At 49.8% G+C, this 21,318-nt stretch overlaps 1 non-coding gene and 1 pseudogene across 1 annotated transcript; one reads left to right on the forward strand and one right to left on the reverse strand.

Moving 5' to 3' along the window:
* The first annotated feature begins 862 nt into the window (after positions 1-862).
* On the forward strand, positions 863-981 carry LOC136514597 (U5 spliceosomal RNA). Its single transcript, XR_010773751.1, has one exon. It is a non-coding gene; the product is annotated as a U5 spliceosomal RNA (small nuclear RNA).
* A 6,386-nt stretch (positions 982-7,367) lies between these two features.
* On the reverse strand, positions 7,368-14,796 carry LOC136514207 (homeobox protein knotted-1-like 10; annotated as a pseudogene).
* Between the last annotated feature and the right edge of the window lie 6,522 nt (positions 14,797-21,318).

Consider the following 21,318-nt stretch of genomic DNA (forward strand, 5'->3'; position numbering starts at 1 on the left):
GAACCTCGAGAGAAAAATTATCATGTCTACCTTGTTCTTCCCGTTGGTTTGCATCCCTGTTACACAAGCTTGCGTTTACTTTCATATACATTAAGCTTGTGTTGTTGCTTTTGTAATTAGTTAGCTTGTGTAGCTTGCTAGTTACCTTTATGCTTGTGTAGCATAGAAGTAGCTCCCTTGCATGGCTAATTTGGTTTGTGTAACCTTGTTAGTCACATTACTTAGTTTGTGTAACTAAGTAATTGCGCTCTCTAATTTGGCATTGGTTGCCTTGTTATTGAGCATTGCTAGTGAGCTTAGTTGGCTTTGTGCTTTTGCTTACTAGCATGTGTAGGAGCTCCCTTGTTGCTTAAAGTACTAGTGGCATAGGTTTGTGTGACCTTGCTTCTAGAATTGGTTAGGAGAGCTCTAACTAGCCCGGCACCTTTATTGCTTGATTAGTATCTTTGAAAGGTGCTAGAGAACATAGTTAGAGGGGTATAGTCTTGGCTAGACCGATAGTTATAATTCCGTACTTGTTTTGGTTAGCCGACACGATTAATTTTAGAAAAGACTATTCACCCCCCTCTAGTCTGCCATCTCGACTCTTCACTTGCTATATATACTACGGGCATCCAACTGCAAATCCAACGGTCAGGAGGAGCGGGGGTGGGGGCGGAGGCATCAACAGCTGGCAGCAGAGGGGGGAGAGCCGTGCCGAGGCCGTGCTGGCCTATTTAGCCGTGCCGTGCCTGGGTCGGCACTACGGGCCGACATTGCGGCCCAGGCATGGCACTACGGCCGTGTCGTGCCGTGCTTTTCAGTGCTGTGCCCGGAGCGGCCCAACGTGCCTGGCCCAGCTGGCCAAATATATATAGCACGTATCTGCGTGGTGAGCACAAAGCGAACTATTCTTTCGCCTTTTACTAAAGAATACCATGTGCATGTGGCAACAAGCAGCATACGCTAAATTTTAGAGGGTCCACCTCTTTCAGGAGGGGCCCAACAAATTAAGTTGAATATTTATTTTTTATAGTAATAAAAATATTTATTTCATATTTATATTGTATTATATTATATAGTTAATTATAATTATAGGATTTACAATTAATTTTATTTACTTATTTATTAATTTATTGTTGTATTATTATATGAATAATGATATTTTTCTAGTTTTTATAATTTATATAAATTATAATAATATATTTATATTTATATTTAGTATAAATTATCTGTTGTTGCAATAAGGTTCCAATTTACTTTTAGTATATTATTGTTGTTATTTTTCCTTGCTGTAATTTGTAATATGTTAGTTTTGGAAGGAGACAAGCAGAATGTGTGGCATTGTGCTCAGTAAGTGTTACTCTCCTTGAGAAGGAAACGCTGAAGCAACAGCTCACTAGATTAACAGGAAGGACCGAACACTTATTGAAAATGCCGAAACAACATCTCACAGAATAAATAGAGGAAGGACCGAACACTAATTCAGAAATGTGAAAAGCTTGTTTGACTGAAACAGTGAACATTAGCATGGTTCGTACATACAGCGCACATTGGGCCTGGGGCCATGCAATTTCTGGTTCATGGGCCCAAAATTAGATACTAGCAGTATCTTTTTAGGCCAGTTCAAGGCCCAGTTCTTTCTGGGCCTAGCACGGATTCCATTTCACAATTATCCTAAAGCCCGATCCATCTTGAGTGCCTCGTCAAACCCTAGAACCGGAACAAGTCGTTGTCAACGAAATCCAGAGCAAACACGTGATATCCTTCTGAGTAAATTGCACGGCCGGTCCTTAAAGTATTGTGCGGGTTTCGTCTTGGTCCCCAAACTACGAAATCGCATGTTTGGTTCCCTAATGTATTTAAGTGATCTAATCTAGGACCAAAATAGACACGAGGAGGGTTAGAAGTTAACGTGGTCGTCCACGTGGACATGATTTAAGCGTGGACATGGCGTATGGGGGCAGCAGAGGCGGCTGGCTTGGCCACCGCTTCGCGCGGCCATGTCGTCGTCGAAGCGGTGGACGTCCTCCTCTGGCACAGAGCTGCCAGGCCGGTTGTCGCCGCTCCCCGCCTCCGCGCTCTCGCCAGTCCGCCAGAGTGTTCGACGCTCAGTCTCACGATCAGAACCAGCTACAACAACATCCCCCGTCGCCGTCTCGATCACTCGCACGCTCTGGCCATCCTCCTCCACCGGCAACAAGAGTGGCAAGAGCAAGGCCCCGCCTGCACCGCCGTCTCCCTTGTCCTCTGAGCCACTTTCGTCGCCGTCCACATCCGTGGCCACACTCGTGGACCACCTCATCAGAGATGACGCACCACGGGCTCTCTCCCGACAACGCAGCTGCACCAAGCTCCCGCGCTTCGCCGACGTGGACACGGAGGCCAGGAAGATCAGGAAGCCGTCGGGGATGAAGGGCGGCGCCGGCCACCCATTTGGCCGCTCCATGCGCTTCCTCCCGTCCACTGAGGCCTGCGGGCGTGACGCTCACGCCGGGCCGCGTCGCGCCGTTAGACCTCCGTAGGCTCACCAACGTAGCGCCCCTGGACGTCGTCGCCGACGTCGCCAGCTCTGGCTTGGAGTGCAGCGACGCCTCCAGGGGCTCCGCCACCACCACGCCGAGGACGGCCTCCACCAAGCCGCACTCTCTGTTGCTCCCGCGCACGGGCTCCGTCCGCCAAGCCACGCTCTCGCCCACCGCGTCCATCCAGCCTTCTGACGCGAGCCATCAGGTCCAACATGCAGCCGTTGGGCGCGCATTGGGAGCGACCTTCGACCAGTTCCTCGACGAAGTTGGTGGCAACGTCACCTTCTCCACCGACCCCAACATCCACGATGCCAACGGCAGGGTGCTGGGACTCAGCCCCTGTTTGACCAGGCGAGCAGCTGCTCTGGAAGGTCATGCTCTCAACTTCACCAGCGTCATGGGTCCGCGTGCAGTTCTAGTTCGACGCTGATGGGAATGGCGCTGGAAGGCGGCGGCAGCGCTGGAAGGCGACGGCAGCGCCGGGTGCGTGAGCGCGGCGCTCGGGACCGCGCCGGACACCGCGTTGCCTATGAGGTCCAGCACCCGCACCGCGAGCAGCGCGGCCAGTGTCGCGACGCTCAGCGGCCTGGAGAAGGAGTTGTTGCGCGCCGCGATGAACCAGAGCGATGGCGGCAGCGTCCCCGATGTGCCGAGCAACGAGCCCGACAGCGTGTTGCTGCTCACATCGAGGTGGACCAGCGAGCGCATTGCGCCCAGCCTCAGCAGGGGCCCCGCGAGCGCGTTGTGCTGCAGCTCGGCTGCATCAGGGCGCTTAGGAGCGCCAACTGCGGCGGTACCCCGCCGAAGAAGCCGTTGCGGGAGAGGTAGAGCTCCTGCAGCGTGGAGGAGGCGGTGAACAGGGACCCCAGGATGGTGCTAGAGGAGGCGTTGCCAAAGAGGTCGAGGATGCGGAGGCTCGGCGGCAGCGGGACCCCCACGGGGAGCTCGCCGTGGAACCGGTTGTCGGCAAGGGACAGCGACGCGAGGAAGGGGAGCGGGGACAGAAGGGCCGTGGGGAGCGCACCAGAGTAACCCACGGGGTCGAGCGCGGCGCCGGTGACGCGGAGGTAGGAGGAGTTGGTTGCGTTGACGTCGACGCGGGCCAGCGTGGCCTGAGCCAACGGGAGGCGCAGTAGCTTGTCCATGGCGGCGTCATTCGTCATTGCTGGCGACGAGAGCACTCGTGCAGCACGGCTATGGCAGAGCGACAGCGAGGCGCGACCACGGATGCTTCTACTGCCTAGGGTGACCCCGAATCGAGAGAGAGAGAGGCAGGGCAGATCGAGATCGAGGGAGGACGACCACGCGCGAGCATGCGTCCGCCGGCCATGGCGGCTATCCTCGCTCTGAGATTTGGCCTGAGGGGCCTCTACCTTGGATGAGCAGCGGCGGAATCTGGTGGAGAGGGTGGAGAAGGCCTTGGCACAGCTGGAGTGGAGGGGAACCAGACAATGGCGAGACGACGGCGTCCGTGCGCCAGCGTCCTCCTCCGGCTCCGTGCGCCAGCAGCTGCACAGCACGCCAAATCATGTCCACATGGACGACCACGTTAGCTTCTAACACTCCTCGTGTCTAACTTGGACGTAGATGAGATCACTTAGAATACATTAGAGAGTCAAACGTGCGATTTCGTAGTTTGGAGACCCAGATGAAACCCTCCCAATACTTTAAGGACCGGTCGTGTAATTTACTCAATTGTTTAATTGCCTGTATGCAGCGACGGAGCCAGCGGTGGGGCTGGGGGGCTCTAGCCCCCCTACCGATCCTGGGCACGTGGAGCCCCTCTAAGTCTTCCCTTAAAATTTTATATGCATATATGTATTAGATAGGAAGGGCTAAGGTTAAGAGAAGATAAAAAAAACCTCTATTCTTTTGTTCAGCCCCTCCTAAATTTTTTTCTAGCTTCGTCACTAGCCTGTATGCATATTGATCACCCAGTTTTACATCTGAAAATTACTGGGAGTAATTGAGAATCAGAAGTGACAGAATATATAATATTACTTGCAGCAATGGATTTCGTTACTACTTCCTGTATGCAATGAGACAGTGACGAATGCAGTGTTTTCTGTGTGCAAGTATCTGATGCTGTCGCTCTCCTGCTGTGCCCAACTTGGCTGCAACTGCAAGCGTTGGTGAGAAAGAAATTTGTGCTGCTGCGGCGTCTTGGATATGTATGCGACGACCGGATCGGAGCAGAGAGCTGCCGTTTCTTGATCTGCTACGTCCGTCTTCGTGTCGATCGTTGGCCAGAAGCAGACTTAAGAGGATAAGAAGGATAGAGTAAATTACACGGCTAGACCTCAAAGTATTGGGAGGGATTTCATCTGGGTTCCTAAACTACGAAATTGCACGTTTAGCTCTCTAATGTATTTAAGTGATCTCATCTAGATCCAAGTTAGACGCGAGGAGTGTTAGAAGCTGACGTGGTCGTCCACGTGAACATGATTTGGCGTGCCGTGTAGTTGTTGGCGCACGGAGCCGGAGGAGGACGCTAGCGCACGGACGTCGTCGTCTCGCCATTGTCTGGTTCCCTCCAGCTCCAGCTGTGTCAAGGTCTTCTCCATCCTCTCCACCAGATTGCACCACTGCTCATCCAAGATAGAGGCCCCTCGGGCCAAATCTCAGAGCGACAGCCCGCCATGGCCGCCGGACGCATGCTCGCGCGTGGTCGTCCTCCCTCGATATCGCTCTGCCCTGCCTCTCTCTCTCAATTCGGGTCACCCTAGGTAGTAGAAGCATCCGCGGTCGTGCCTCGCTGTCGCTCTGCCATAGCCATGCTGCACGAGTGCTCTCGTCGCCAGCACTGACGAATGACGCCGCCATGGACACGAAACTGCGCCTCCCGCTGGCTTCAGGCCACGCTGGCCCACTCCGCCGTCGACGCAACCAACTCCTCCTACCTCCACGTCACCGGCGTCACGCTCGACCCCGCGGGTTACTCTGGTGCGCTTCCCTGCGGCCCTTCTGTCCTTGCTCCCCTTCGTCGCGTCGCTGTCCCTCGCCGACAACCGGTTCCACGGCGGGCTCCCCGCGGGGGTCCAGCTGCCGCCGAGCCTCCGCATCCTCGACCTCTCCGGCAACTGCCTTCTCCGGCGCCATCCCGGGGCCCATGTTCACCGCCTCCTCCACGCTGCAAGAGCTCTACCTCTCCCGCAACGGCTTCTCCGACTGGGGTACCGCCGCAGCTGGCGCTCCTGGGCGCCCTGACGCGGCTCGAGCTGCAGCACAACGCACTCGCGGGGTCCCGACTGAGGCTGGGCGCAATGCGCTCGCTGGTCCACCTCGACGTGAGTGGCAACGCGCTGTCGGGCTGGCTTCTCGGCGCGCCGGGGACGCTGCCGCCATCGCTCTGTTCCGTCGCAGGCGCGCAACAACTCCTTCTCCGGGCCGCTGAGCATCGCGGCGCTGGCCGCGCTCCTCGCGGTGCGGGTGCTGGACCTCACGGGCAACGCAGTGTCCGGCGCGGTCCCGGGCGCCGCGCTCGCGCACCCGACGCTGCCCGCCCGCCTTCCAGCGCCAATCCCATCGGCGTCAAACTGGAACTGCACGCTGGCCCATGACGCTGGTGAAGTTGGCGAGCATGACCTTCCAGAGCAGCTGCTCGCCTGGTCAAACACGCGCTGAGTCCCAGCGCCCTGCCATTGGCATCGCGGATGTTGGGGTCGGTGGAGAAGGTGACGTTGCCGCTGGCTTCATCGAGGAACTGGTCGAAGGTCGTGCCCAACGCGCGCCCAACGGTTGCATGGTGGACCTGATGGCTCGCGTCGGAAGGCTGGACGGACGCGGTGGGCGAGAGCGCCCACTGCGTGTTGCTCGATCCGAGCAGGCAGACGGAGCCCGTGCGCGGGAGCAACGGAGAGTGCGGCTTGGTGGAGGCCGTCCTCGGCGTGGTGGTGGCGGAGCCCCTAGAGGCGTCGCTGCACTCCGAGCCAGGAGTTGGCGACGTCGGCGGCGGCGTCCAGGGACGCTGCGTTGGCGAGCCTACGGAGGTCTGACTGGCGCGACGCGGCCCGGCGTGAGCGTCACGCCCACAGGCCTCGTGGACAGGAGGAAGCGCATGGAGCGGCCGAACGCGTGGCCAAGCGTCGCCCTTCGTCCCTGACGGCTTCCCGATCTTCCTGGCCTCCGCGTCCGCGTCGGCGAAGCGCGGGAGCTCGGTGCAGCTGCAGTGTCGGGAGAGAGCCCGTGGCAGCATCATCTCTGATGAGGTGGTCCGCGAGCGTGGCCAAGGACGTTGACGGAGGCGGTGGTGGCGCAGAGGACAAGGGAGACGACGGTGCAGGCGGGGCCTTGCTCTTGCCACTCTTGTTGCCGGTGGAGGAGGATGGCCAGAACTGTGCGAGCGATCGAGACGGCGACGGGGGATGTTGTGGCTGGTTCCGATCGGGAGACTGAGCGCCGAGCACTCTGGCGGACTGGCGAGAGCGCGGAGGCGGGGAGCGGCGACAACCGGCCCGGCAGCTCCGTGCTGGAGGACGTCCACCGCTTCGACGACGACATGGCCGCGCGACGCGATGGCCAAGCCAGCCGCCGTCCGCCGCCTCTGCTTCCCCCATACACCATGTCCACGCTTAAATCATGTCCACGTGGACGACCACGTCATGTCCACGTGGACGACCACGTCAGCTTCTAACCATCCTCGTGTCTATTTTGGACCTGGATGAGATCACTTAAATAAATTAGAGAACCAAACGTGCTATTTCGTAGTTTGGGGACCTTGATAAAACCCGCCAATACTTTAAGGATCGGTCTTGCAATTTACTCTAAACAATTCATGTTATACAGCCTGTTCGCTGATTGATTTCTGTGCTGACAAACCCGGCTGATGCTGCTTTCTTGTGAGAGAAAAACACTGTTAGCTGGCTAATAATCCCTGGCTGAAACCAAAAAAGCCAACAAGCTCATAATTGTTATGGTACTTTCAGACAGTCTTTACAGGCCATCTGGACTGGACAGCAACTCCCTTGTAGCAGTACTACATACTATGTGCAGTGTACCGACACGTTGTCGCCCATATACACAATAACTCCGACAAAATGACAGCGGTTATTGGTTCATCATGTGACTAATCTCCATATCAACCAACAATTACCCCATTGGCGGCGCGGTGCAGTGCAGTGCAGTTCAACTGCAATGCAAACACTATTTGCCCAGTAAATGTGTATGCTCTTTCGCCTGCCGAAACTAGTGTCGTCAGAGAGTCGATCACGGCCCGATCGTGCCCGTGTCGAAGTACAGCGTCGTCCCGGAGGATGATCCGCCTCCGGTGACGCCCTCCATGAGCGCGAACCGCATGTCCTCCGATGGCTTCCAGTGCCGCTTCCGCTGGTTGATGAACCAGTTGTTTATCTGCTTTCGGGTCCAGCCCAGTCATTGCCGCCAGCCTCACCTTATCCTCTTCCTGCAAACGCCACCGTATCAATATCATCCCCAAGATATTGACATTTGAGCAATGCTGATCACAGATTTGACATTTGGGCAAGGAAAGATCAAAGGTGTGTGTTGTCAGGATGTTACCGTAGGGTACGGCCAGCGGTAATGCGTGTTCCACCAGTCCATCAGCGCCGACCGAGCATCCTTTGGTAGCTTCCCTTTCTTCCTCTTCTTCAGGAACTCGGACCGCAGCCGGCTGAGACGGCCGCTGTACTTCTTCAGCAGCATCTCCTTGAGCTCACGGTCAGCCAACCGTGAGCTGTGCTCCTGACCCAGGTCCGTCGCGTCTGTGTCTCCTGAGCTTGGTTTGTCCTCAGAAGACCCCACCATTTCATCTTGATGCAAAAAATTCCAAATCAGATTGCAGTTTTCAACATAATGGAAATGATAGGCAGAATATGGTGGAATGGGCATCATAAAAAAAAAATTAGGACAGTAGGACAGCAGATTGGATTACATGAGACTAATGCAAAACAGTGAGACAAGATGCCATCCACGGGCTGCTAAAAACTGGAGTATGGAATTGCAAACCTTTTTAATGACACACAGGGAAAAGACTCTAAAACTGACCATAAGCCCCTTTTTACAGCAATAAAATTGAACCATATCCATAACAGAACAGATGAACACTGAGAACCAGCCTTCTGTAATAAGTAAAAACAGTCGCATTCAGATTTTTTTTAATGTGTCTTACAGACACAAAGCCAACAACTGCAGCACTGAAAAGTAGTGAACATTCAAAATGTAACTTTGCAAAGATATGGACAAGATGTAATTCAGACTTCGAAGAAAAACACAACAGAGCTTGATGTTTGATCAGTATCTTCAAATATCCTGTCAAGTCTATAGTCTCCAAAATTTTCGTTCTTACTAAATACATCCAGTGCATCAATACAGCGAAAGCATACCAGTTTGATCGCATAACCAATAGCGAACAAAAGAATCATTGTAGTTCATGTTTTTCCCCCATTTCATGGAAGAATTGCAGTTAAATCTAAGGCAACCATTCTGCACGTTCCTAAAGCAATCTAAGGGGGTGTTTGGTTCGAGCTACTAAACTTTAGTAGCTACTAAACGGTTTAGCCACTTTTAGAAACTCCAGAGTTACTAGAGATGACTAAAACCCTTTTAGTAGCTTTTAGTCAAAGTGTTTGGTTGAAAAGTTACTAAAGTGACTAAAAGCTACTAAATTTAGTAGCTACTAGGTGAACCAAACAGGCCCTAAATTGTCATCCATGCCACATAAGCACTTTGAGTATGCTCGTGATGGAATGTAATGCAGCAATGCTGATTTGTCCACCGGAGCTAAAGCTCACCTGTTCTAGAACAATGTGTACTCCAATAATCCTTATGCACTCAGGAAGCAAACTCCAGATGGTGTTTAGTCTTCAGATAAAACATTTCCAGTATATTGTATTGCAAAGCATTAAAAACTGTGTTGGTGTCTTAATTTTTTTCTCCCTTAATAAGTTTTGCTTGCACGGCCCCAGGTAAGCACTACCATAAACCCTGTTAGGAGGTAACCTAAATATGTTATGCAGCAAGCCAGTGGTTGAGGCCTCCAAAAAAAGTACTATGATGTAAACAACAATGCAATCTTTCTCGTTTTTTTAAACACAAGTTGATTATTGTATGTTTAAGTACCAGAGCTCTATGGTTTTGTTTATGAAAAAAAAGGAAGTCTAGTAGAGACCATATAAAAACTATAAAAAATAATATAAACAAATATTTAATATATCAGGGAAACAAAACATAGGATGCATAACATAAATGTCTGCCTGCCTTCATATATGTTTTGCCCTTTCCATGACACCAGACTGTAAAAAATTATTGTAAATTATTCTATGAGACCTCACAACTAATACTGTGTGTGGTACCTCTGTTTCTGTAAAATGTGTAGAAGTTAGATATTTTTGCTGTGTTTTCCTATTCTATTAGACTTAACTTTAACTGGTAGGGTTTGTAATTTTACCTTGATATCTGCCAGGCACACATGAGTTTCCCATTCAATTCTTATGCAAGCATCGATGCTAGATTATTAGAATTTCAATGTGAAAACATCAGCTCATACAATATTTTGAAGCCTGGAAACTAACCTTGTTTGATGCTATATCATGTCTTACCCCTGCAGGTCGAGTTTTTTTATGCTAGATCATTATAAGGTTCAATGAGAAGGGCGGGCCAGGTGCAAGCGGTAGAGTCTTACTGCCTGTGACCGGAAGGTCCCGGGTTCGAGTCGCGGTCTCCTCGCATTGCACAGGCGAGGGTAAGGCTTGCCACTAACACCCTTCCCCAGACCCTGCACAGAGCGGAAGCTCTCTGCTCGGGGTACGCCCTTTTATTATAAGGTTCAATGCAACAACATCAGCCCAAACGCCATATGTAAATTCTGAAGGAACACTCAACGTCCACCATGGCATATAATGATATAATGAGGTAATCTTTTGTAGCAGGACCCTAGATAAATCAATTTAACAAAAGATCCCTACATCTTTCAAAGTTAAAACAAATTAAGTAGTGGACAGCATCCATATAATTTTGCTGAAACAGCAGATTAATTGATCCAGTGAAAGATTATACACAACTAGATATCCATGTCAGCATTTATTGCAGACATTCTGTGCTAAATCGTGCAACGTCAAATGGGTTTCAGTACCTATTTGCGTGAATGGAACCACTCAATGCAATACTTGAAGATGAAAATTAATCAATTATTTAATTTAAAGTTATGTTTGTTCTAATAATGGTTTTGCTTATGGTAAGTTAAAGTGCCAGTAATACATAAATAATACCATATCCAGGACCACAAAAAAGTTATTTTCCTGAGCTAGAGAGCAAATTGCATTTTTATTGTTGTCTGCTAATAAAAATACAAAAACAATTGTCTTCATTTGCATTACTGTGCATGAAAATTGCACTTTTGTCACCATTTCATATTGTAGAAGCATACCGTTGCTTAAACTTGAGTATTCCTTCAGTACTAACCTTTTATAAGAGTTATTATGTATTTAAAGCACCAGTAGAGAAAAGTAGTACAAAAACCAATTTGATCGTGACAGCCATAACCATGTGTACATCTCCAACACAGCCAAGGCAGGATTTTTATTATGAACTGTGAACATATAGTCTACGTCTGTTCCTCCTTGCCTATACAAGAGCATCCATCATTCTGACCAGTCCAATGCTGCCTAAGCAGGTGATACACTAATTTACTTAATACTCCATTAGTTACGAGGACAGTGATAACCAACCTTAGTATGGAGTTAGTGTCTCATTTGTATTATCATACACTGCAATAACCTTGCCGACAAATGGTCACTAATTACTTACTGGATCATCCAGAGCTCACCGGAGAAATTGTGTGCGAAGGGATGCATGAAGGATTTCATAATTGGCACATGAAGGCAGCACTTGTTTGATCATTGATCTTATAACAAATAACAACAACAACAACATAGCCTTTCAGTCCCAAGCAAGTTGGGGTAGGCGGAGGCATCTTATAACAAACAAATAACCTAAAGAATAATATCATATAAGCTTCGTAGCAACATAGACCAATTCAGTTATTAGGACAAGTTTGCCCACAATTATTTATGTTTTCACCCCCTTAGAAATCACAGAATATTATAAAACTAAAAGATATGAGAAAACCCTATGGTTCTTTTCCTAATGAAGAAAAATGTTTTGTTCTTGAAACATAAAAGGTTAGGATATTTCCAATGAAAGATGGAGAAAAAACAAAAAAAAGGCACACATGTTAAACACATACGTTCAAAAATGAAGTCCATACAAACATCACAAGAAATCCTAGCTCGTTGCTATAACAATAACTTATAGTATCTAATATTGGAGTAATCATCGAGATGAATTCCATTAAGCCACTTAATCTTGTTTGCTTAACACATTGTTGAACACATATAGCAAAGTAAATGAATGAAATGAATGCATGCATTCATAACGGCTACTTTGTGCCTGCATTTAGCAAAAAAAAAACAAATCTATTACAAATGTGCATATAATTGAATGAGGCATTGAGCAAAGATTATAAAAGTTTACAAAAACAATCTTTTGCTAGTTTTGCCAACATGCCAAGCTACAAATGACTAATGTGATGTTGAATGGCCTTGTCATTTTGGGATTAGTAGTCGTTTAATATATTGTTGTACAAAACAGTGATAACATATTTTAAGATCATTATAACAATTTATATCGGTAGCTTGTCACTCAATATTAGTTATATGCATGCTGCTCATTGCTAGACTCTCCTTACGCACATTTTGTATAAACATGCGGAGCATAATTCTATTGGTCTGATCGAATTGTCACAGTTTACGTATAAATCACAATCCCTCTGAGTAAAACAGGAGATACATTTGTGGTCATCGGTACGACCATGTTTCATACCCCTTTGCAGTAACCTGCATGACTGTACTTGGCATTGCCTAACTACATTAGAATGGCAAGAAAACAAAACATGAACTGTTCTGCCCAGAACTGTGCTACTGTTTGTTAGGCTGTATTAAAGGTTTCACATGCTTCCATAGTTACCCAATCGCCGTCCTTTTGACTTTATTAAACATGTGAAGTTTCAAAAAGCCCATGGGCGTTCACCACTGCAAATTCACCTGTTCATGATGGCGAGATGTCACAATATTCATGGAAATCGCAATCGCAGATGAGAATGGCTAACACAAGGCAACCTTATAAATGTAAACTGCTAAAGAAAATTGTCTATCTCCATCCCATCGGCTTAGCTGGAAGCCAACCCAAACTTGCTCTTATGATATGTTTATTTAAGCTGCATTAGCACCCAAACTTGCTCTTATGATAATAAGGCCTTATCTTACTAATTGTGTCTGACAATAAGGCCTTATCTTGAATCACAGAAAATAATAAAAAGCAAGGAAGATCGCCAGACACAAAGAAGCTTAACTGTCCTTAATCACTGGTTACCATAACAAAATCATGGCAGAGGTTGATCATATATCTCACTAGAAAATCACACGATGTTTTTTTTAGGAAAGCCAAGCCAGAATCCAGCCCAATGGCACCAGTAAAACACTCTGGCCAGTGGCACCAGTAACTAGCAATCCTAGCATGCACGAGCAAGATTCTCTTTTCCCAAAGCCATCCAAGCAGTGTCACTGCCCATCAGAGCGCAGCTCCCTCAAGTTCCATCAGTCGTCAGATCGAGGCAGCCTACAAAAGTCTACAAGTAGCAGCAGCTAGTACCTCCATGCTCTTCTCTCTCTCTATCAACTACTACTACCCTAGAGAGAGATGAGAGAGGAGGAGGTGAGCACTGAGCAAAGGCAAAGCCATGGTGCACAGGAACCTTGGACAAAACCCTACACGAGCAAGCTAGCACACTCCCAGAACTTTTACTCATCCGACCCCGGCGTCTGACACTCCTGCACCCCATTTGCATGGACACGATTTGACCACACAAGAAAACGCACACGCGCACGCATTCATCAAAGCAGCTGGTAGTCATCCTCGCCCCTATATTCGCACACGCACACGCACACGCTAGCTTTCTTCGCTTCACAGTTCACACAAGAGCAGCAATAATGCACCGCACAGATGCATGTCCGCAATGGCGATGGCATGGCCAGGTCGTCGTCGTCGTACAAGGCCTAAGAGATGCATGTGAGCGGAGGAGTAGTAGCTACCGGAGAGCGAGGCGGCGCCGCCGCAGAGGGAGCTGAGCTGCGTCCGGACGCTGCTGAGGAAGGACGCCGCCTCGTCGAACGGCCGCGACAGCTCCTCCTTGTACCGCTCCAGCACCCGGCAGTACGCCTCCTGCGCGCCGCGCCGCCGCCACCGCCATCGTCGTCGTGGCCACGGTCACATGTAATAACGACGCAAGAATCAGAACAGGTTTAGCGTGCGACGCGCGAGTGGCGTGCGTGGCCGTGGCGTGCGTACCATGAACTCGTCGAGCTCGGGGTCCAGGCCGACCTCCCCGCCGGCGGAGGCGGCGGCGCACCTCTCCCGGCCGATCTCCTCGAGCAGCGTGGCCACCTCCGGCGGCGTGCCCACCTGCCACACGCCAAATCAAGAAACCACGCGAGCGCGTCATCAAGGCGCAATCTTTCCGCAAGGCGAACTAGCGCTGTGGCTAGCCGGCCGCACGATGCGACGGCGGGGTACCTTGCGGCACTCGATGTAGGCGGAGAGGAGGGAGGGGTAGCGCGGGTGCCCGGCGATCTGCGCCTTGACCAGCTCTGTCAGATCCGCCGGCGGCGGCGGAGGGGGCTGCGGCGGCGGGGGCGGCGGTGAGCCCGGTCCACCGGCGACCCCGGACGCTTCGCTGGCCGCCGCCGCCCCGGCGCGCGAGATCCCCGGGTGGATGCTGTACAGATCCTCCATGCCCGCCGCGCCTCCCTGCAATCTTCTTGGCTCCTGGAGCTCGATCGCGTGCCCCAGCAACGAACCAAGCTGCTGCCCCTAGCTATAATCTGCCTTCTACCTATGTACATGCACCTGTGCACACATCCATATAATAAATCGCTGGAAATAGTAGTAGAAGAAGACTCGGATGGTTCCGTGTTGTTTATTTGTCTGGTTCTTGGGGCATGTGTGGATGCGTGAAGCTCCAGGAAGACGAAGAAGAAGCGGCGGCAGCTAGCGCAGAAGAAAAAGGGGCAAGCAAGAGCAGGGGAACTAGCAGCGGCCGTTTGCACTGCAGCGCCTGCTGCTGCTACTGCTGGAGCTGCAGGCGCAGAAACTGGGCGTGATCTCTGCAGCAGCGGGATACATGGGGGTGAACTGTCGTGCCTCTGGCTGCTCTCTCTTGTGGGAGGATGATGGAGGCAGTGCCTGCCAGTGAGATTGGGAAAGAGGCAAGGAATAGAGCTAGGGAGGTAAAGGTAGGTGGTTTTTCTATGGGAGAAAAATTTTATAAAGAAATTTGCATGGATGGGTTTGTTGGGGACTCTTTGTACGGTGGTAGTTTTTCTTTAATGTTTCCATTTTCATTGATTTTTTTATGCAGTGAAGCTGTACTAGTAGTGTGAGGAGGGAGAAGGTGTGTCGTTCTTTTTTGCATGGGAGACCTTGATGAATGGATAAGACTTCAAAAGATGCCCTTGCTATGCTAGGCATGATCATATTGCATGGTTCTTTTGGTTTTGGAGCTAGGGGAATAGAGAAAATGGATTTCAAACGTCCATATAAGGGAAGTTCTAACAGTAAAAGTTTTAATATCAACTTTTAGGTGCAATCTCATCCTATGTGTCTTACATGTAAACTGTAAAGTGTTCTTCGTTTACATATTTCCTTTCAAAGGTAAAGGGGTTATGCCCGTCGTGCGGTGAGACGTGCAAAGAGCTTAGCTCTTCTCTTTACTCTAGCTTAAAGTTTTTTTTTTGTCTCTCTTCTCCACATGGTAGCTAATAATACTAGTTTAGAACCGATCATTGAAGATTCCCTAAGTTTCATAATAATCGGTTTCACATGATGTAGTTGATATACATATAAATTGAAAAGTAAAGTCGTATGAGAGACCATAGGAATTTGTAGGGAAGATGAAACAAATGACACATAGAAATGCTTGTTTACCCAATGGAATACATAAATGGGCAATGGGGGTTACACATAGGGGCAGTCTCAAATCAGTTTATGCCTTAATATTTTTTGATAAAAGATAATAAGATAGATATTTATATGTAGTATATACTATGTATATGTAATGTATTAAGGAAAGGAAAATGAAACAGAAGACAAGCTATTCAAGCATTCATCTGTCAATAAAGACTAGAATACCTCCTCGTTATCTTCCTCCGTACCCTTTTCTTATACTACCAAAGAAAAGTATACATAGAACAGATAAGACTTTCAGTTTAGACTATCAAAAAAAAATTGTTTACCATATAAGTTTTGAATACATACTATCCAAACCTTGGGACTACACGTAGTTCCATGTACATGATCCTCCATGAGCTCTCCAAGCACGCACGTGGCCTCTCAAATTTTTCGATCTCAATTTGATTTTCGGTCTCTGTTGGAACATAGGTTTGAAAGAATACAAGAATTAAAAAATAGAAACGTATATGCAAAATAGAGGAATGAAAAACATGAAAAATTGAGGGATGCGTATTTGGTGAATTGCGGGAAAAATACATGAAACAATAAACAATGATGTTTGAGTTCGAGTGGATTTTTTTTCTCATGGTTTTTTCCTATAGAATTGAACCTATAAAAATTTCCTATTTTTTCATACAAGACATTCTTATTATGCTAACCAAAAGATGATAAAGTAATTAACCCAGTCCGTATGAATGGAATCCTAGTTTTTTTTCCATAGGATCCAAAGGGCTTATCTCTACCTTTTCACTCCTACTATGGACCTGTTGTATGATAGGATCATAGGAGGCAGCTCAAGAATGCATCTTTTGGTTACAACTTACAAGTGGCACATGCGAATACCTAGTTCTACAGGCACGTGATACGAAAATGTTACAAGTGACTTGGGTCAGTAGCGAGTTGTACAGGAAGATGAAAGAAGAAGGGGGAGTGCAGAGTCGCAGAGACATGCACGCACACGCACACGCACAGTTGGGTAAACATATACCCATCTTGCCTGTTCCAAATTTCAAGGGAGGAAAAAAGGAGGTCTGCAGCTGGGGCCCAGATAGCACACGCGCGCACGGCGGTGGGCCCGGCCCGCGGCTCGTCGCACGTGGGAAGGTGCGTGGCCCCTGCCCAGCGAAGAAAGGTACTTAAGCCCGGCGATGTTGGACCCACGTGTCGGAGGGAGGGTACAAAATGCGCCGGGCACAGTGCAGTGGGCAGGAGAGGTGAAGGGACGGGGGCTAGCGCCGGTCTCGCTGTCTCTCTCGTTGTCGCGTCACTCAGTACGAAGACCGACGTGACGTTTCGCCACGTGTCATCACATCACCCGGTCCGTGGTGCAACTGCCAGCTTTTACTACTCTACTCCTCCGTCAAAAAAAAATTATCGCCACTTATTCAATCAGCCAATAATATTTTTCTTTCACATCAAACCAGCACCAGTCAGTCCAAACCAGCCCAGAAATCAACCAACGAACACGCCGTATAATTCTAGCTTTTAACCTGAACACGACTACTTAAGCTTTTTGTTTTTTCTTTCCACCACGCCGTAGGAGTACTGTGTGAAATTTGAAACGTAAACGTTGTCCTCGTCGTACTAATAAGATTGTTTAATTGCTACCGTTGGGTTCATAAACCTGGGGTCCCCAATAGACCCGCTTCCTTATAAAACTCAGCCCAGCAGGTGGCACAGCGACAGCATGCGCCTGAGCCGGTTCAGATACACAGTGACAGGCCAAGACCACATCTGGTCCCCGACCTACACCTCTGGCCAGGAGATCTGGTCGGAGCCCCAACCGGAAGGCCTAGCCGTGGTAGGACCATAGTCCGACTCCGACTCTTTTTCTCCGATCGAGGATACGCCGGGCCTCTGCTCGCTGCAATTTCTTGATCGACACGGTCGGGGCCGACTGGGAACGATCGACTGGGGACGCTCGCTCGGTGTGAACCCGGGGAGCAGGTGGAGCAGATAAGGTAAGACGCTCAAGTCAACCGTAATACCATGGACCGTACCCTGTCATACCCTGCGCACCTGCAGGACGGTGCCGTCGGACCATGTCAGACGAACACTATACAGCCCGCCATACGTGTCAGAGCATGAACAGTATTATGGCACCGACGTTTGCCGTACAAAGCGAACACTGTACAGCCTGCCAGACGCGTCAGAATATGAATAGTGTTGTGGGCGACGATGTTTGTCGTGCCAGGCGAACACTGTGCAGCCTGCCAGATACAACATAGCATGAACAGTAATATATGGCGATGGTGGCGTAAACAGTATGGCGGGCGATGGCGGCCATCCCACACCCGATGGCGTGGGCAACAAGACTAGGCAGCGCTCGTATACACTCTCTCTCTTTCTCTCTGACTTGTAAGGCTATCCCCTTCAACTATAAAAGGGGGTGCACTTTCTTCCGATGACACGACGACTCGAGGAGATGACAGCAAAACAGCTCTAGAGCTCGACAGATACATAGTCTACATGCTCTCAATAGCTGATAAGCTAGGACACACAGAGCATACGCTCCAATACTTAGCGCACGTCCAAGCATCCATCACTCTCGGCCACTCGGTTCAGAGTCTGACTGGGCCTCTAGCACCCCCTCCTCATTCCTTACTCGTTTGTAACCCCACAGTAAACTTTGAGCACCTGGGTTTAGGAATAAAGTCACCAATCGACCTCAACTGGATGTAGGGCCCGTTGTCTGAACCAGTATAAATCCTATGTCATCGCGTGCTAAATCATATCCGATCACAACGTACGGTAAAACTATAATTATTTTCTTATTAGCTACATTTCGCACCGATAGTTGGTGCCGTCCGTGGGGAGAGACATCGTGCGTTCATGCTTTTGGTCATTAGATGGCCCACCTTTCCACCATCTTCGGCATGGTGGGCTCAAGCGATACGATTCGCTTCGGCTCGCTAGAGTTTCCCACGCTCCCACTTGCTAGGATGTGGGCTCCTCCCATCTCCGTGCCACTCTAGACCTTCCTCTTCGGGAGTCTAGACTTCGTCGCCGACCAGCTCGGCGTACTCCGCCTCCACGAGGAGGCACTCGTCCCAGCATCCACTGGAGGAGGAGCGCCCTCCACCAGCCCCAGGCCACTCGACGACCTCAACGTCGAGACACCCACGCTTCGCTTCGTGCCCATGCTAGGCTCAAACCTCAGGGTGAGTGATGTACATATTATTCTTTACTCACTGTTGAACCCTTTCCGCCAACTCTCCAGAGGGACCCCGTTGTCCCCACCGCGACCGCAGTGCAACCGGCCCCCCTACGGCTTCGCGTCCCCTATGGATGCATGTGCACAGGGGCTCCGAAGGATGCTGACGCCGCCCCCTCTCACGTCCAAGTTCATGGGTATGGCGGGCTACGCTCCCGCCTCCTTCCACGACCTCGTTGCTGATGAGGTCGAAAGCGACGGCTCCAGCATCGGTGATGCTGTGGCACCTGGCCACCCTCTATCCTAAAAGTGCGCTATGGTGGACACTCTAGGACAGCCATCGAAGATAGTGGAGTCTCTACAGACTCACACCCCTCTGAACCCCCGTGCGCAGGCCCTGGCGCATGCACAGGAGCACGGTGAGGAGTTATGACAAAGGTGACAGAGCCAGCCACTGTTTGCGCTGGCGCGCCCAGCGCATCATGTTGCGCCACATGCGCGTAACCTAATGAGTGACGCTCGAGGTCATGCCCATCAGGTCCAACATAACATCCTAGACAGAGGGGATGATCCCCCTTAGTTTGCTCGGGCTGGCCAGAACATCGCTGTCGCGGCGATGCTTCTGTGCGGCCTCCTAGAGCCTATCGATCCCCAGGAGCAGGCGATCCACCAAAACCTCCAAGTGCTGGTGGAGACCGCCGCCATTCAACAGGTGAAAAGCTCTGCGTTGTGACACCGGCATGTGGCCTGCCCAGTGGGGGGACTGGGGCTGCACCAGTCGAATCACTCCGTCAACTCACCACAGTAGTTGCCGGGTGTGGAGCAGGAGGCCGCGGCTGCACCACAGCCCAACCCGATGCTCGCTCCACACCGACCACCTATGCGTGAACGGCTTGGGCCAAACCGTGATGCTCGCAGCGTCATCAACAATCAACGGCACGCCCGGCACGATGACGACGTCCATCGAATGGCGACGAGAGCAGGCAGCGCGGGCCCTGGCATAACCATCAAGGAGTGCGAGGACACGCACCCCAGGCATGGTGGCCGACCAAACAACCGGAGCCCTAGCCCAGACGCCCTGGGGCCATGGGCCTTTGGTCGCCACATCCAGAAAGCACCATTCCCATAGTGCTTCCGACCACCCACCAACATCACCAGGTACACCGGGGAGACGAACCCCGGTATATGGCTCGAAGACTTCTAGCTCACCTGCCGAGCTAGAGGAGTGGATGATGACTACTTCATCATCTAGTACCTCCCCATCTACGTGGGGGAGCATGTTCGATCAGGGCTCGAATTCCTTCCGCCCGACAGCATCTGCGACTGGGTGGATCTAAAGAAGGTCTTCGTCAGAAATTTCTAGTTTAAGGAAAATGGACCCTTGGCCCATTTACTTTTGCATAGGTTTTGCTAAGGGTAGAAAAAGAGTGGTTGGGATGGATACCTCTAGGCCTCCGCACTTTGACGGCACTAACTTCCCATATTATAAAGCTAGAATGGCTTGTTACCTTGAGGCAGTTGATTTGGGAGTTTCGAGAGTCACTCGTGACGGGATGAAACCCATTAAGAATCCCGATAAACCCACAAAGAATGAAGAAAAGGAAATACATTTCAATGCTAGAGCTAAGAATTGCTTGTTTGAATCTTTTAGCATGGATGTGTTTAACCAAGTGTTCACTTTAAATACGACACATGAAATTTGGTTAAAGCTCCAAGAGCTCCATGACGGCACATCTAATGTCTGTGAGCAAAAACATTGTCTAGCTAAACAAAATTATGATTCCTTTACAATGAATGACGATGAGCTTGTTCATGATATGTATTCTCGTTTGAATCTAATTATCAATGAGCTCCATTCAATAGGATTAACAAAGCTAGATGATGCGGACATCGTGAGGAAGATTATCTCCGTGCTACCACAAAAGAAATATACAAGCATCATCACCATCCTTCACAACATGGAGAACTAGAGCATCATGACCCCGGACATAGTCATTGGCAAGATAGTAGCATTTGAAATGTCACGTAAGATGGGTCAAGACGAAGCCTCTTCATCAAGCAAAGGCAAAGCTCTCGCATGTAGCGAGAAAAAGAAGATAAAGGGCAAGCAAGTTGAGACAAGCTCAAGCCCAAGCTCCTCAAGTGAAGATGAATAAGAAGATGAGGACGACGATGATGATGATGAAGATTCAAGTGAAGATGATCAATCTTCCTCCTTCACCTCCGACCTTGATGAAGAATCAATCAAACTAATCAACAAGGTGGAGAAGATGATCCAAAGGCTCAATGTTAAGGGTGTGCCCATCCAAATCCAAGATCTCATTTTTACCAATCAAAGAAATAAGCAAAGAAAGAGAGGCTGCTATGGATGCGACGAATTGGGACACTTTGTGGAAGTTTGTCCAAACAAGCCCACACCCAAGACAAAGAAGAAGGCGTGCAAGAACCAAGCCCTCACATCAATAAGGTCATGGGATGACTCTTCAAGTGAAGAAGAACACCATCACAAGAGGCGAGGGCGCAAGCACTCATCATCAAGTTCTTCTCGTATGTGCCTTATGGCACGAGGTAACAAAAGCTCATCCTCTAGTGAGAGTGATAGTGATGATGAAATGCCTTCTTATGATAAAATAGTGC

The sequence above is a fragment of the Miscanthus floridulus genome, chromosome 16 (assembly GCF_019320115.1).
Source record: "Miscanthus floridulus cultivar M001 chromosome 16, ASM1932011v1, whole genome shotgun sequence".
Classification (NCBI taxonomy): domain Eukaryota; kingdom Viridiplantae; phylum Streptophyta; class Magnoliopsida; order Poales; family Poaceae; genus Miscanthus; species Miscanthus floridulus.